The sequence below is a fragment of the Buteo buteo genome, chromosome 4 (genome assembly GCF_964188355.1).
Source record: "Buteo buteo chromosome 4, bButBut1.hap1.1, whole genome shotgun sequence".
In the NCBI taxonomy this organism is placed as follows: Eukaryota; Metazoa; Chordata; class Aves; order Accipitriformes; family Accipitridae; genus Buteo; species Buteo buteo.
This window is the reverse complement of record NC_134174.1, coordinates 19,891,195-19,905,724: the sequence shown is the minus strand read 5'-3', so window position 1 is coordinate 19,905,724 and position 14,530 is coordinate 19,891,195. Positions and strand designations below refer to the sequence as shown.

The following is a 14,530-nucleotide window of genomic DNA, read 5'->3' as shown; positions in this document are numbered from 1 at the left end:
CTGTTGGATGAAAAATTAGACATGAGCCAGCAATGTGTGCTTGCAGCCCAGAAAGGCAATCGTATCCTGGGCTGCATAAAAAGTGTGTCCAGAAGGTCAAGGGAGGTAATTCTCCCCCTCTACTCCACTCTTGTGAGACCCCACTTGGAGTTTTGTGTCCAGCTCTGGGTCCCCCAGCACAAGAGAGACATGGACCTGTATGGAGACAAACTTTTTAGCAGGGTCTGTTGTCATAGAAAAAGGGGTAGTGGTTTTAAACTAAAAGAGGGTAGATTCAGACCAGATAGAAGGAAGAAATTTTTTACAATGAGGGTGGTGAAACACTGGCACAGGTTGCCCAGGTTGGTGGTAGATGCCCCATCCCTGGAAACATTCAAGGTCAGGTTGGACGGGGCTCTGAGCAACTTGATCTAGTTGAAGATGTCCCCGCTCATTGCAGGGGGGTTAGGCTAGATGACTTTTAAAGGTCCCTTCCAACCCAAACTATTCTATGATTCTATGATCCTATGACCTGTTAGAACAGGTCCAGAGGAGAGCCACAAAAATGGTCAGAAGGCTGAAACACTTCTCCTATGAAGAAAGGCTGAAAGAGTTGGTGGTGTTCAGCCTGGAGAAGAGAAGACTCCAGGGAGATTGTATTGTGGCCTTGCAATATATATATAGGGGCTTATTTTCTTAAAAGAAAGATGGAAAGAGACTTTTTACCATAGCCTGTAGTGACAGGACAAGGGGCAGTGGTATTAAACTGAAAGGTTATAATTTGATTTGAGATAAGAAAGAAATTTTTTATGATAAGGGTGGTGAGGCACCGGAACTGGTCGCCCAGAGAAGTTGTGGAAGTGCCATCATTGGAAGAGTTCAAGGTCAGGTTGGATGGGGCTTTGAGCAAGCTTATCTAGTGAAAGATTCTCCTGTGGGTTGGACTAGATGATCTTTAAAGGTCCCTACCAACCCAACTCATTCTATGATTCCATGATTCCTGAAGGCTGGTCTCACTAGTAAAGACTGAAGTGAGGAAGGCATTCAGTAGCCCAGCCTTTGCCATGTCCTGTGTCACCAGGGCCCATGCCTCATTCAGCAGTGGGCCCACATTTTCCCCTAGTCTTTCTTTTGCAATTTATGTACTTACAGAAGCACTTCTTGTTGCCCTTGACATCCCTTACCAAATTCAACTCCAGATAGTCTTTGGCTTTCCTAACCACACCTCTGCATGCTCACTGTCTCTGTATTCCTCCCAAGTCACCTGTCCCTGCTTCCACCTTCTGCATGTTACATTTTTACATTTGAATTTTGCTAGGAGCTCCTTGTTCATCCATGCACTCCTCCTGGCATTTTTGCTGGTTCCCTGCTCATTGGGATGGACTGCTCTTAAGCTTGGAGAAGGTAATCCTTGGATATAAACCAGCTTCCTTGGGCCTTTTTTCCCCTCTAAGGCCTATCCCATAAGACTTTTCCAAGTAGATCCTTGAAGAGGCCAAAATCTGTTTTCCTGAAGTTCAGGGCTGTGATCTCACTTTTTCCCTGCTCCCTCCTGTCAGGATCCTGAACTCCACCATCTCATGATGAAAGCAGCAGATATCAGGGTGGTTGAAATCTCCCATGAGAGCCAGGGACTGCAATTGTGAATCTACTACTAGTCTGTAGAAGGCTTCATCCACTTGTTCTTCCTGGTCAGTCAGCCTGTAGCAGACACTCACTACAATGTCACCCATACCGGTCTGTTCTTTAAACCTTACCCATTGGGTCTCAATTATCTCATCATCCATCCCCAGGTACAACTCCATGCATTCCAGCTGCTGTTTCCCATAGGGCAATTCCACTCCTCATCTAGGCCTGTCCTTCCCAAAGAGCCTGTATCCCTCCATTGCAGCACTCTAATCATCTGAGCCATCCCACGACATCTCTATGATCCCAACAAGATTATAGCCCTGCAGCTACACACAGATCTCTAATTCCTTGTGTTTATTCCCCATGTATGTGTGAGAGTGTACAGGCACTTCAGAGAGGCATCCCAGCATGCTGATTTTTCAGAAAGAGTCTGTGGGTTGTTTCCCCATAACGATGTCTTCTAGGCACTTTCTTGCTTACATACAAATGCTTGAGGTGACCAAACTTCACCCCTGCTTTATTCCCTTTTGTTCACATCATCCCAGGTCCTTTGCTTGTCAGCCCTATCCACCACTCCCTGACAGGGCTGCTGGAAACTCCCTCCTTCCCCCATCATTCCTAGTGTAAAGCCCTTCTGTTAGATGATGGCCAGCCACCCTATTGGCAAAGATACCTTTGCCCCACTTAAGTGAGGTGGATCCTGTCTCTCCCAAACAGATGCTGACCCTCAGATGGCATCCCCTGACCATAGAAACCAAACCCCTGTTGCTGACATCAGCTCTGCAACCAGTAGTTGACATACAGTACCAGCCCATCCTCCTCACACCCTGTCCCCTCACCAGCAGGACTGAGAACACCACCACCTGGGACCTCATATCACTGACTGTCACCCCCAGACCTCTGTAGTCACTTTTGATACTCTCCAGGTTGCCCTTATCAGTACCATTGGTGCCCACATAGAAGAACAGCTGGCGGTAATAATTGTTCAAGCTTTGGCACTGTTACGGATGCACGACTAACCAAAACCAACAGGTGTTAAAACTCAGATTTATTCTTCAGCAAAAGCTAGCTAAAAGTCCGGTAACATTTTCTGAAGCCACAGGCTCAATGATGTAAAGAGAATTAATGCTACACGGCCGACTTAAGAATCCCCAAGATTTAAAGTGATGGCTCAAAACGCGTGTGTCACTCCCCTACAAGCTGCGGGCTCTCTCCTTCAAGGAGTTACCTCAGGTGGTGCCCCAACCCCAGGGGGGGTCCCTGACTGCAGACCCACTGCTCCGAGGAGGACTGATTCCCACGTGTCCTCCGGCGGGACCCCGTCTATACCCCTGTCGAATCTGACCTGTGGTCAGTTAATCCTATTGGCCAGGAGGGTCACCTCGGTGTACCTGGCGTGTCTGGATTGGCCAGTTCAAATTTCAACCTGCGGCCTCCAGGGTTTCCTTCCCCTTCTCCCTGCCCGGAGGAGGTTCGTTTCCCGCTGGAGGGATGGGCAGGGTGGGGGGATGCACTGCCACACCCCTCACAGCCGAGCCGCCGCCTGATGGGCTTTGGCACAGTGCCAGAGCAAGACTTGAACTCTGAGCTCTGGATCTGCAACAAGAAAGCATAGAACTGAGGTCTGTCCCTTCTTGGGAATACCGCAGGAGTAGGCTGTTGCATGGTGAGAAATCAACACTTTCTATCACAATGGGTTTTTTGAGAGAATAGTTATGGCAGATATGCTGCTATTGGGTGTGGTTTTGATGTAGTTGAAACAGGAATTGGCTTGAGTTCTGCAAAGGAATGCAAACGCAGACAGGTGTGTTGGGATTTCCACATAACACCTACAGGAATGCAGGCAGCAAGCAATCTCTGGCAGGACTTAAAACCTAAGACCATACACAATGTGACCCAGAAGAAGCTTTACTGGTGAAGGCCAGTCACCACCAGACATTTAACTGAATGAAGAACAGGTTTTCATACCTTGTACTCATGCGCTTTGATGTTCACAAGTCTTTTATGTTATATTTTTTTGATTCCTCAGTACTTTTGTGAATCTAAATCTAAGGACTTAATTTTTACTGCATTTCTATTCTGGGCTGTTAAGGAAGAAATATGTACTCTAGAAGTTTCTAGCATGTTTTTTCATGGCTTCTGCTACTGCATTTCCATTAGCGAGGATGAAAGAGAAAGGCTATACAAAAAGTGATGACTAAACCTTTTTGCTATAATTTTAAGTCACATTTGATATAGCCGTTAAAAATACGATAATTTCACTTGAGGAGTGTTTTGTTTGTTTCTGGCTTTGTCAGCTAGTTTTATCATTGCCATAATTTATATATAATTTAAGCTGGATGTCAGTTGTAGCAAAATGATTTACCTCAAACATTTTATCTGTCTCTCTGTGCTGTGCTCAAATATTCTACATTTCAGAAAGCTATTGGTATGCATGTGATTGCCCATACAAAGCCCTTCTTATCCTCCAAACATACCTCACTTTGCTGATAAACAGCATAATTGCCATTGTCAGTCTCAAGAAAATAATTTTTTTGGTTATTGGGCTTTTTAACCATTTAAAAGAACTGTAAAAAATTTTGTTGAGTATAGATTTCTTTTACAATGCATTTATGCTTCTAATGTTTAACAAATAGAATCTATTTATTTCTACTGTGATGAATTTCATAAAGGGAGATTCAAGTTGAGAACCTAATGCAAGCTGAATTAAATCAGAAACTACAGATATCCCTAATTGTTCGTGACTAGATCTATGTAGATATACTTAGCCCTTCCTTAGGTTAATAGCACAGACATTCTGGCAATTCATTTAACTCACTAACCCATTAGTAATACCCACTAATTTTTGAACTTTCATGTTGAGCCTAAGAGACTGTTGTGGTTTAAACCCCAGCCAGCAACTAAGCACCACGCAGCCATGCACTCACTCCCCCCTCACCCAGTGGGATGGGGGAGAAAATCGGGAAAAAGAAGTAAAACTCATGGGTTGAGATATGAACAGTTTAATAGAACAGAAAAGAAGAAAATAATAATGATAATGATAACACTAATAAAATGACAACAGCAATAATAAAAGGATTGGAATGTACAAATGATGCGCAGGGCAATTGCTCACCACCCGCTGACCGACACCCCGCCAGTCCCTGAGCGGCGATTCCCTGCCCTCACCCCCCAGTTCCTAAACTAGATGTGACGTCCCATGGTATGGAATACCCCGTTGGCCAGTTTGGGTCAGCTGCCCTGGCTGTGTCCTGTGCCAACTCCTTGTGCTCCTCCAGCCTTCTTGCTGGCTGGGCATGAGAAGCTGAAAAATCCTTGACTTTAGTCTAAACACTGCTTAGCAACAACTGAAAACATCAGTGTGTTATCAACATTCTTCTCATACCGAACTAAAAAACACAGCACTGTACCAGCTACTAGGAAGGCAATTAACTCTATCCCAGCTGAAACCAGGACAGAGACACACTTAAAAACATGGCAGATTGAGACAAGTGTAAGATATCTACTGGTTCCAGCCAACTCAGAATATGCTAATTAGAAGTGTAGTTGGAAAATGCTAATTATGACATGTAGGAGAATATATAGCAAAGCCACTCAGGAATTGATCTGCTGGCCTGTGGAAATTTCATCACTATGTGCAGAGAGTACATAGAGGTTTAGGGAACATAGGTCTTAATGACTGAAAGGCATTTTGATCAGGAAGAGAAGTGCTCTGTCTCCTTTTTTTAGCAAACAGACACCGAGGTATTTATATGTCCTGGTTTCAGCTGGGATAGAGTTAACTGTCTTCCTAGTAGCTGGTACAGTGCTGTGTTTTGAGTTCAGTATGTGAAGAATGTTGATAACACACTGATGTCTTCAGTTGTTGCTCAGTAGTGTTTAGACTATAGTCAAGGATTTTTCAGCTTCTCATGCCCAGCCAGCAAGAAGGCTGGAGGAGCACAAGGAGTTGGCACAGGACACAGCCAGGGCAGCTGACCCAAACTGGCCAACGGGGTATTCCATACCATGGGACGTCACATCTAGTTTAGGAACTGGGGGGTGAGGGCAGGGAATCGCCGCTCAGGGACTGGCGGGGTGTCGGTCGGCGGGTGGTGAGCAATTGCCCTGCGCATCATTTGTACATTCCAATCCTTTTATTACTACTGTTGTCATTTTATTAGTGTTATCATTATCATTATTAGTTTCTTATTTTCTGTTCTATTAAACCATTCTTATCTCAACCCATGAGTTTTACTTCTTTTTCCCGATTTTCTCCCCCATCCCACTGGGTGAGGGGGGAGTGAGTGAGCGGCTGAGTGGTGCTTAGTTGCTGGCTGGGGTTAAACCACAACATTATAACACATATGTACTAGGAATATGCAGTGGATATTTGCCTTCAATTGACAATAAACCAGGGGTTTTGGTTTGTTGGTGGTTTTTTTTTTCATTATTTCTTCTATCATATTCCTATTAACTGGTATATACTACTTGGATTTATTTTCCAAACATAAAGTTTATAAACCTTTACAGACATACCAATAAATACCTTCTGCATTATGAACAACTGTCTGATCAATAGTTAAGATAATGCCAAAGAATATATAACATTCACAACAGAGTGAGATGTGGCGAAATGAAGAAAAAGATATTTTACATTCTCTTAGTTGTAGCCAAAAAGACTTTCAAAGCATACCTTTAGGCTGCCATGGATAAAATCTATTATGTAAGCAGTCACCTGTGAACAGTTTCTACAAAATTTGGTGAAGGGCATTTATCATTCTTCAATTTAAATGTCAAATCTAATTAGACTTCCCCTCAACACACTGTATCTTATCACAGTGGTACAATGAGAGAGACTTTCCCTTGAATTACTAAAAAGCAAAGAGGGTATCTGTGAAAGCTCCATGAGAAGCAGAGGGGCCTTTCTGTAGGATTTTTCAAGTGCAAGGGAGTGAATCCATTAGCTGTTTACAGCCCATAAAGTATCTATGGATTTGACACTGTACCTGGATGAAGGAGAGGTTTGTTCTCATAAGATTCCAGACCAAATTGTTCTATGATTAGGAGAGATGTGTCCAAGACTCACAGGTTGTTTTGATAGTGACTGACATCGTATATTGGCTGTTTGGCAGAGTGGAGATTTCACTATTCATTTTTTGGTACTTGCTTTTAATCTGATATGACACAGCTTAACAAAGCTAAACACTGAATGATGAACAAGATGTTCTTTCAAAATAAAGGTTTCAAGCAATGCCATCTTGCTTTTTCAACTAAGGGATTGCCAGTCCAGCCTGCAAGTTTGACTTACAGAAAACAGTGGAAAGAAAAATGTTAAATATTATTAACAGTAACCTAAACATTTTCAGACAAACACATTTAAAAAATTAGAAGAAATATTTCATAAAATCTACCACTGATAGCTATAAGAAATAAACTACAAGATATGGAATCAGTAAATATTTTCTTCTCACTGGTTTCCTGAAAACCTAGACGTGTCATACACAGACATATGAGTAATGCAGTCCAATGATTTGAAGACATGGATCACCATATTAATTACACTTTGGAGGCTGATCAAATTATATCTGGACATAAATAGAATTATTCACCCTCCTAAACTGAGTTAAAATTCAAACTTTAAAGAGTTACATAATGCTCTTATATAATGGACAAGCCAGAGTAGTTATAGACTTATAACTACTCTGTTTTTCTCCCTTTTTCTAACTTCCAATCACTCCAAATACAATAATTGTGTTTGCTATTTTATTCTGCTATAATTGTTAGAGACAGTGGTTTAGCTTTGGGATTTTTTTTTCCAAGATCAATTCTTATTTTTATATTTATAAATGTTGTGGTTTAACCCCAGCTGGCAACTAAGCACAACCCAGCCGCTTGCTCACTACCCCCCACACACAGCGGGATGGGGGAGAGCATCAGAATGGTAAAAGTAAGAAAACTCATGGGTTGAGATAAAGGCATTTTAATACTTAAAGCAAAAACTGAGTGTGCAAGCAAAGCAAAACAAGGAATTAATTCACTACTTTCCACATGGGCAGGCAGGTGTTCAACCATCTCCAGTAAAGCAGGGCTCCATCACGCTAAGTATTGGTGTAGACAAACGCCATGACTCTGAATGTCCTCCCTTCCTTCTTCTTCCCCCTGCTTTATACTCTGAGCATGACGTCCTATGGTCTGGGATACCCCTTGGGTCAGTCGGGGTCAGCTGTCCCGGCTGTGTCCCCTCCCAACTCCTTGTGCCCCCCCAGCCTCCTGCTGGTGGGGTGGGGTGAGGAGCAGAAAAGCCCTTGGCTCTGGGTAAGCACTGCTCAGCAGTAACGAAAACATCCCTGTGTTATCAACACTGTTTTCAGCACAAATCCAAAACATAGCCCATACTAGCTACTGTGAAGAAAATTAACTCTATCCCAGCCAAAACCAGCACAATAAATTATTGTAAATTGTCAGAATCCAGTACTCTCTGGCCAGGTTCTTTTAGATATTCCAGACAGGGAGGCTTCAATGTTTAATATAAAATTTACCTGTTTGTGAATATTTGATGTTACATGGGACTTTGATTTTGCAGAATGATACAGCAATATAATGAAGTCACAACACAAACACAATATAAGGATTGCAATGTATAGTTGGATCACAATACAGACATGATTCCTATTACTGGTCTCTGTAAGATCACCAGCATGGTGCTGGATGTCTTCAGTCTCCAGGAATATGTGAAGTAAAGCCAGCTCAAGCCTGTTGCTCTCTTCAAACTTCATTTTGTTGGTTTTTCAATTTTTATTAGAGCCACATGTACTTTCCCATGCAGGTCTGTCTGGCTGGGGAAGATAATACTTTTTATTGACTAGAGAAGGCCATTTACATAACTGCTTGACACAATCTACTGATACAGCCATTTATCTAAAGCAAAGGCTACTCTCTGGTCCCCTTTATGTTGTGCTTCCTTTGTAATAGCTGTGGTCACTATATTCTTTTCTGAAATTCATGAGCACATCATCCTTGCTATAGTATTGGGTTTATTTGTCCAAGTTTTGGTAGCAGGGGCCTGTGAGGAGAGACTGGGGCTGCCCCATGCTAGACATGTCTGGTTCCAGGTGGTTTCTATGTACCCACTGCAAGACAGAGCTGAGCCTGTCAGGCAAGCTGGTGGTGCCTCTGTGGTAACATATTTAAGAAAGGGTGAAAAGTGCTGTACAGTAGTTGAGAGAGTGAGGAGTGGGAAAAAATGCAGATACCAAGGTCAGTGAAGAAGCAGCTGGGAGAGGTGCTTCAGGTGCCAGAGCAGATTCCCCTGTAGCCCATGGAGAAGACCATGGTGATGCAGGTTGTCCTCCCTGCAGCCAACAGAGGACCATGCTGGAGCACAAATCCACCCTGCAGCCCATGGAGGATTCCAAGCCACAGCAAGTGGAGGTGCCCTGAAGGAAGCTGCAAACTGTGGAGAGCCCATGCAGGAGCAGGCTCCTGGCAGGAGCTGCAGCCAATGGGGGACCCATGCTGTAGCAGTATGTCCCTGATGGACTGTAATCCATGCAGAGGACACATGCTGGAGCAGTTCTTGAAGAACTGCAGCCCATGGGAAGGACCAACATTGGAACAGTCCATGAAGGACTGTGTCCCTCATGAGCGACCCCATGCTGGAGCAGGGGAAAAGTGTAAGGAAGATGGGAGCAGCAGAGGCAAAGTGTTATGAACTGACTGCAATCCCCATTCCCCATCCCCCCATGCCACTCAGGGGAGAAAGTAGAAGAGTCAGGAATGAAGGTATGAAATTAAGCCTGGGAAGATGGAGGGGTGGAGGGAAGATATTTTCAGTTTTGTCTTTGTTTCTTGCCATCTTACTCTATTTTTGCTGGCAAAAAAATTTATTGCTCTTTCTCCAACTTGAGTCTTCTTTGCCCATGATGGTAATTGCTGAGCGATCTCCCTGTCTTTATCTCGCCCCATAAGCTTTTCCATCATATTTTCTCTGCCTGTCCTGCTGAGGAGGGGGAGTGGGAGAGCAGATTGATGGGCATCTGGCAGCCAGCCAAGCTTAACCCACCACACCTATGTTTTCTGAGCCTTCTTCCATTGTAGGGATTCATTGATTTGTCACACAAACAAAATGGAGATTGATATCCCTTGCCATGATGTTCCACATAATTTTTTTCTGTAACCAGAAGATTGTTTGGCAGGGACTGTTCCTTCTCTGTTAATACTACAGTTTCTCTAGAAAATGCACATAAAGAGATAGAGTAGGTAGCAAAGCACAGACCTGAAAAACTCTTCTGCTCAGCAATAGTTGGTTTAGTCGTGGATGAGATGGAACCAAATGTCAGAGGGAAGAACTGACAAGAACACCTTCTTTGTGGTAACATGGGAAACCATTTCTTCACTTTCATCATTTTCTGGCAAGTGTTCAGACAGCCCATGGTCACTAAAAATATTAACTATATGTCAGAAAGTTAATGGAAATTCTCCACACATTAAGTGTAGAACTCAAAAAGCAAGATAGCATATGTGGGAAAATGCAGGAAATGAGCAAAGTATCTAAATTCTCAGCAAAATCATTCTCCTCTATTCCTTCCCCTTCATCAAAGTTAAGGTGCTTTCAAGTTAAATTTCCACTTCTGGTGAAGTATGTTCTTGAATTGTAAGTACATCTATTCTGCTGCTGTTTTCAGCTCCTAGTTCTGTTTACATGGACAAGTCAGATGTTTAGCTGGGAGCTGCTAAAATTTCAATGTACTTACATCACATTAAATGAGCTGGGGTTCTGCTTAGCAATAAATCTTAGAAATTATTCATTTTCAGGGGGTTACTTCTCTGTGTCATGATTACATTTTATAGGTGTTATCTACTAAGGGATTCTCAGCTAATTGCTTAGAAACAGTATTAAGTTTACATTCTTGATAGCTTTGAACAGATGAAATACTGATTTCCATTAGTGAGTACACACAAAGCAACAGACACACGGAATTATCAGCCAATAATTCAGATAATGACCACAACAATCATCAGCCTCTAAAAGGCATATAAATTATTTTGAAATACAAGCACTTTTAAAACAGTTTAGCATAAAAAATATTAAAAGTTATAAAACACATAGCAAAGTCAGCTCTGTCAAATGTATGTAACTTGAGTTGAATCTATTTGAAACTCTGTCAGAGTTTCCAAATTGGGTCAGGTGTAAATAAGACTGTGCTAATTTTTAATGTATGAATCTGTATGAATGGTTGTTGTGGTTCAAGCCCAGCCGGCAGCAAAGCACCAGGAGGGCACTTGCTCACTCCTTCCTCCCTTCCCACCCTCTCTGGTGCGATGGGGAGGAGAATCAGAAAGGACGGGGGGGAGAGGGGGGGAAAGGTGGCACTGCATGGGTTGAGATAAGGACAGTTTATTGAGAGAACACAAGGAGAGAAGTTACAATGATAACAATAGTACTAATAAAAGAATACACAAAACAAGTGATGCACAATGCAATTGCTCACCACCCGGAACCTGACACTGCCACTTCCCCTGCTGAGATAGCATCCCGTGGCCTGCTACCCAGTTATATACTGAGCATGACATCACATGGTATGGAATATCGCCTTGGTTAGCTCGGGTCAGCTGTCCTGGCTGTGCCCCCTTCCAACTTCCTGTGAAAATTAACTCTATCTCAGCCAAACCACAAATAATCCTTATTTCATTGTGAAAAGTATTTGTATATCTGCCTTAGCACATTTCCTTGATTCATGTACTCATGCAAATGCATGTATGTAGACATAAGTAGATCCTGATGATTCCCCTTCCCTCCAGTCCCCTATGTAAGTTTTAGAAGTTCTTTGGTAATTTAGAGCCTGGTAACAAAATAATGGACAAATATTAATGCTAGCATCAAAGTGCACAACCTGTTTTTTGTGATATTACTATGCTCATCAAAGGTCATTACATTTTGTTTTGTTCTCACAAAGTGGTTTTTTCCTAAAAATAAAATGAAAAATTTTCATACCCAAACTTCATTCATGGAAGAGTGAAGAGTTAGCAATTGCCCTTAGCATTACCCAGCATCAATTCAATCATGTCTGCAAATGATTTTTGGAAACTGACTGAGGAGTATCAAGAAGCTACCTTAAAATGTCATCCCACAATTGACCTATTGTTCTTTTTCTAATAAACCACAGTTTAGTGTATCTGTAAAGCCCTTTATTTCATTAGTTTTCATTCAAGCAACTTCCATTTTCATTATATTCTTTGCTTTTCATTTTTTATTCTTTCAGTAGAGCTTTTTGTTGTGTGATCATTCACTACTTCAATGCACATGTCTCTGGGGTGTAGCATAGTAGTTATCCTCTGTAACAGAACTTCTCTTAAAAAAACCCTAAACAAACACCAAACAATGCCCCCCACCCCCAACGCCCCCAAGGAAAAAAAGACTGTTTAGAAAAAAAAAGACTCCAGAGAGAAGTATAAGGGTGTTTCACACAGATCAACTTACCCAGACTAGATTTTCAGCAGCAAAATGGGTTTAATACCCTTATCCTTATAAAAATTTCTCGGGATCTCTTAATGAACATTAGCTGTCAGAGCACTGATATCAATTTCTAAAGTAATTTCTGTCTCTCAAACACAGTTGTCGTCTTGGTAAAACACGATACTACTTGACTACACGATACACAAACTACGCTTGCTGGGAAAACAAATCATTGTGTTTGCAATGTGCAGACAAATCAGTCTGGTGTTAAACAAAGAGCTGAACAGTTCTCTGCAGAGAAAATGATACTGATTAAAAATCCTGTCTTCACCAGTTCTTATGGCCAAACTATATTACATGGAAATATTGCCACATCCTTTAGAAATTCAGATCAAACTAAGACCTATATACTACTAAATAAAATGTTCCAAGAGAAAAGAAAGATGTTGCACAACTTATTTAAATGGGATTTTATTAAACCACACAACTACTTTAACAACAGTTAAAGTAATGCAATACTTTTACAGCAAGTAGGGGTGATAACATTACTTACTATAAGGTTTCCTAATGTTTCTAAAAATAACACTCTTTTTCTACCTGTCTTAATACTTAACCAAAATTAGCTAAACTGTAATCATCTGAACACTCAGCTTCTAAATGTTATGTATACCTGGTTTAAACTAAAAATAATAATAATAAAAAAAGAATTATCAAGCCCAAATAGGCTAGACAATTCTCTGAAAGAGGCTTAAGGTGAATCTCTGGGGTTTTATCCATGTTAAAGAAATCTAGAAACTTGTTAAAAGCTATTTATGCCTCATGCTTTGAATTGTGGAGATTAAGCTTGTCAGGAATCATGGATTTTTGCCATGTGTGTGGAAAAACAGAGAGTTTAGCCAAATTGCACTGCTTAAAAAAAAAAATAAAAAAATTCCCATTCATACATATTCAATTGTAAAGCAGAATTTCACAGCTCCATTCCCTAAACACTCCATCTGCACTGAGCATGTTCTGGCCAGGTCTCAGCAGATATTCATGAATCATGGTAGCTCTACATCTAAGAATTGTAAGCTACACCAGAAGGATTGTTCCTCTTGAACAACCAGTCTCTGTATTTGTGCCCAGGCAGCAAGAGAAAGTGGACAGAGGAGATGAGGGTGCAAACTATCCTATTTGAATTCAGTTAAGATAAAAGATATTTTTGGAGCTAGATGACTAGACAGAGATTAGGAGGGGCATAGGAGGTTCAGTTTCAAGGAAAACACATTACATGGTGTAAACTGAGACTTATGGAAAAAAAAAATGTCAGCAGGATTCTCGTATATAACTTCCAGAGAGTGGTTCAGGAATCTGTGTTTAGAGGCGAAGGGAAATTAGAGGTGTCTGGAAAGGCTAGACAAATGTGCATGGATATAGTTTGGTAAGAAACCATAGCACTGTTGCAGACCTGAGGTGGTCTATGAAAAATAAAATGGTTAATATGGTGGAAAAGAAGAAGCGAGATTAGATGTAGAGCCCAGAAGTGAAGATTTTTATTGGAAAGCACTTGAGCACTAATGGAAAGACACAAGTAAAGGTCAGAAGGCAACAAGGGAGCCAGGCTGAATGAAGAAACATGGGGAGAGCAAGTGGAATTTTATGGGCAAGCAGTTAGCAGGATAGTCTTCAGCAGTAGGCAGAGGTTTTATCCAGCAAGGAAAGAGATTAATGATGTGAGCAGATAAGTATGATATTTAGTAGCTTTTGTTAATTGGAAGCTCATGTGAATTCTAGCACTTAAGTGTAGCAATAATAAGTACAACTACAGTTCAACAACATTCAACTGGGACAAAACAACAAATAGTAACTAGCAATTATGGCAATAAGGTAATTATGAGTATGGCAGTAGAAAATATAATCATAGCAATCTTATAAAATAACTAATTAGAATATGTCAATGGTCGTGGATAACTGCTACAAACTCAACATCATGCTATCATTAAAATATTAGCAGAATAGTGTTATGGGTATGGCAGGCACTCTCAGTCCCAAATCCCTGAGCTCTCAAACAAGCTTAAGTTAACAAGACTCCTACCTTGGTCCTTAGAGTTCACATCATGGTACATGGGAACCAGCAGCATCCTGCTGGAGTGTCAAGGTGACTTGGAGAAGGTGCTTGCCTCTACAGAAGTTGACTCTCAGCCACTGATACCTGAAGTGCTAGTCCTCCTTACATCAAAAGTTTAGTAGTCTTTTGAGTTGCCTTTTATCCCCTCAAAAGAGTGATGATGTTATTCTGTTCTTTACTTCCCTAGTTTTGCAGACTGATAATTTTGCTGAGTTTGTTTTTCAGTCTGGAGATAACTGATTGCTGTGTCCTTGGTCATCACGTTCTCGTCCTGAAAATGATCCTCTGGGGAGTCAGTTCCTCAAAACTAATCAGAAATGACTGTTGCTTCTTCTTTCTGCAGCTGTCACAACCACATCATTATCCCACTGTTTTTC

The 14,530-nt window shown here is 41.5% G+C and overlaps 1 long non-coding RNA gene across 1 annotated transcript in view; it reads right to left on the bottom strand.

Annotated features, from left to right (window-relative positions):
- LOC142030546 (uncharacterized) overlaps positions 1–14,249 on the bottom strand; it is a 74,525-nt gene extending 60,276 nt beyond the window's left edge. Inside the window, exon 1 of the long non-coding RNA XR_012650216.1 lies at positions 14,121–14,249. This is a non-coding gene — a long non-coding RNA (uncharacterized LOC142030546). The remainder of the gene's footprint in view (positions 1–14,120) is intronic.
- Between the last annotated feature and the right edge of the window lie 281 nt (positions 14,250–14,530).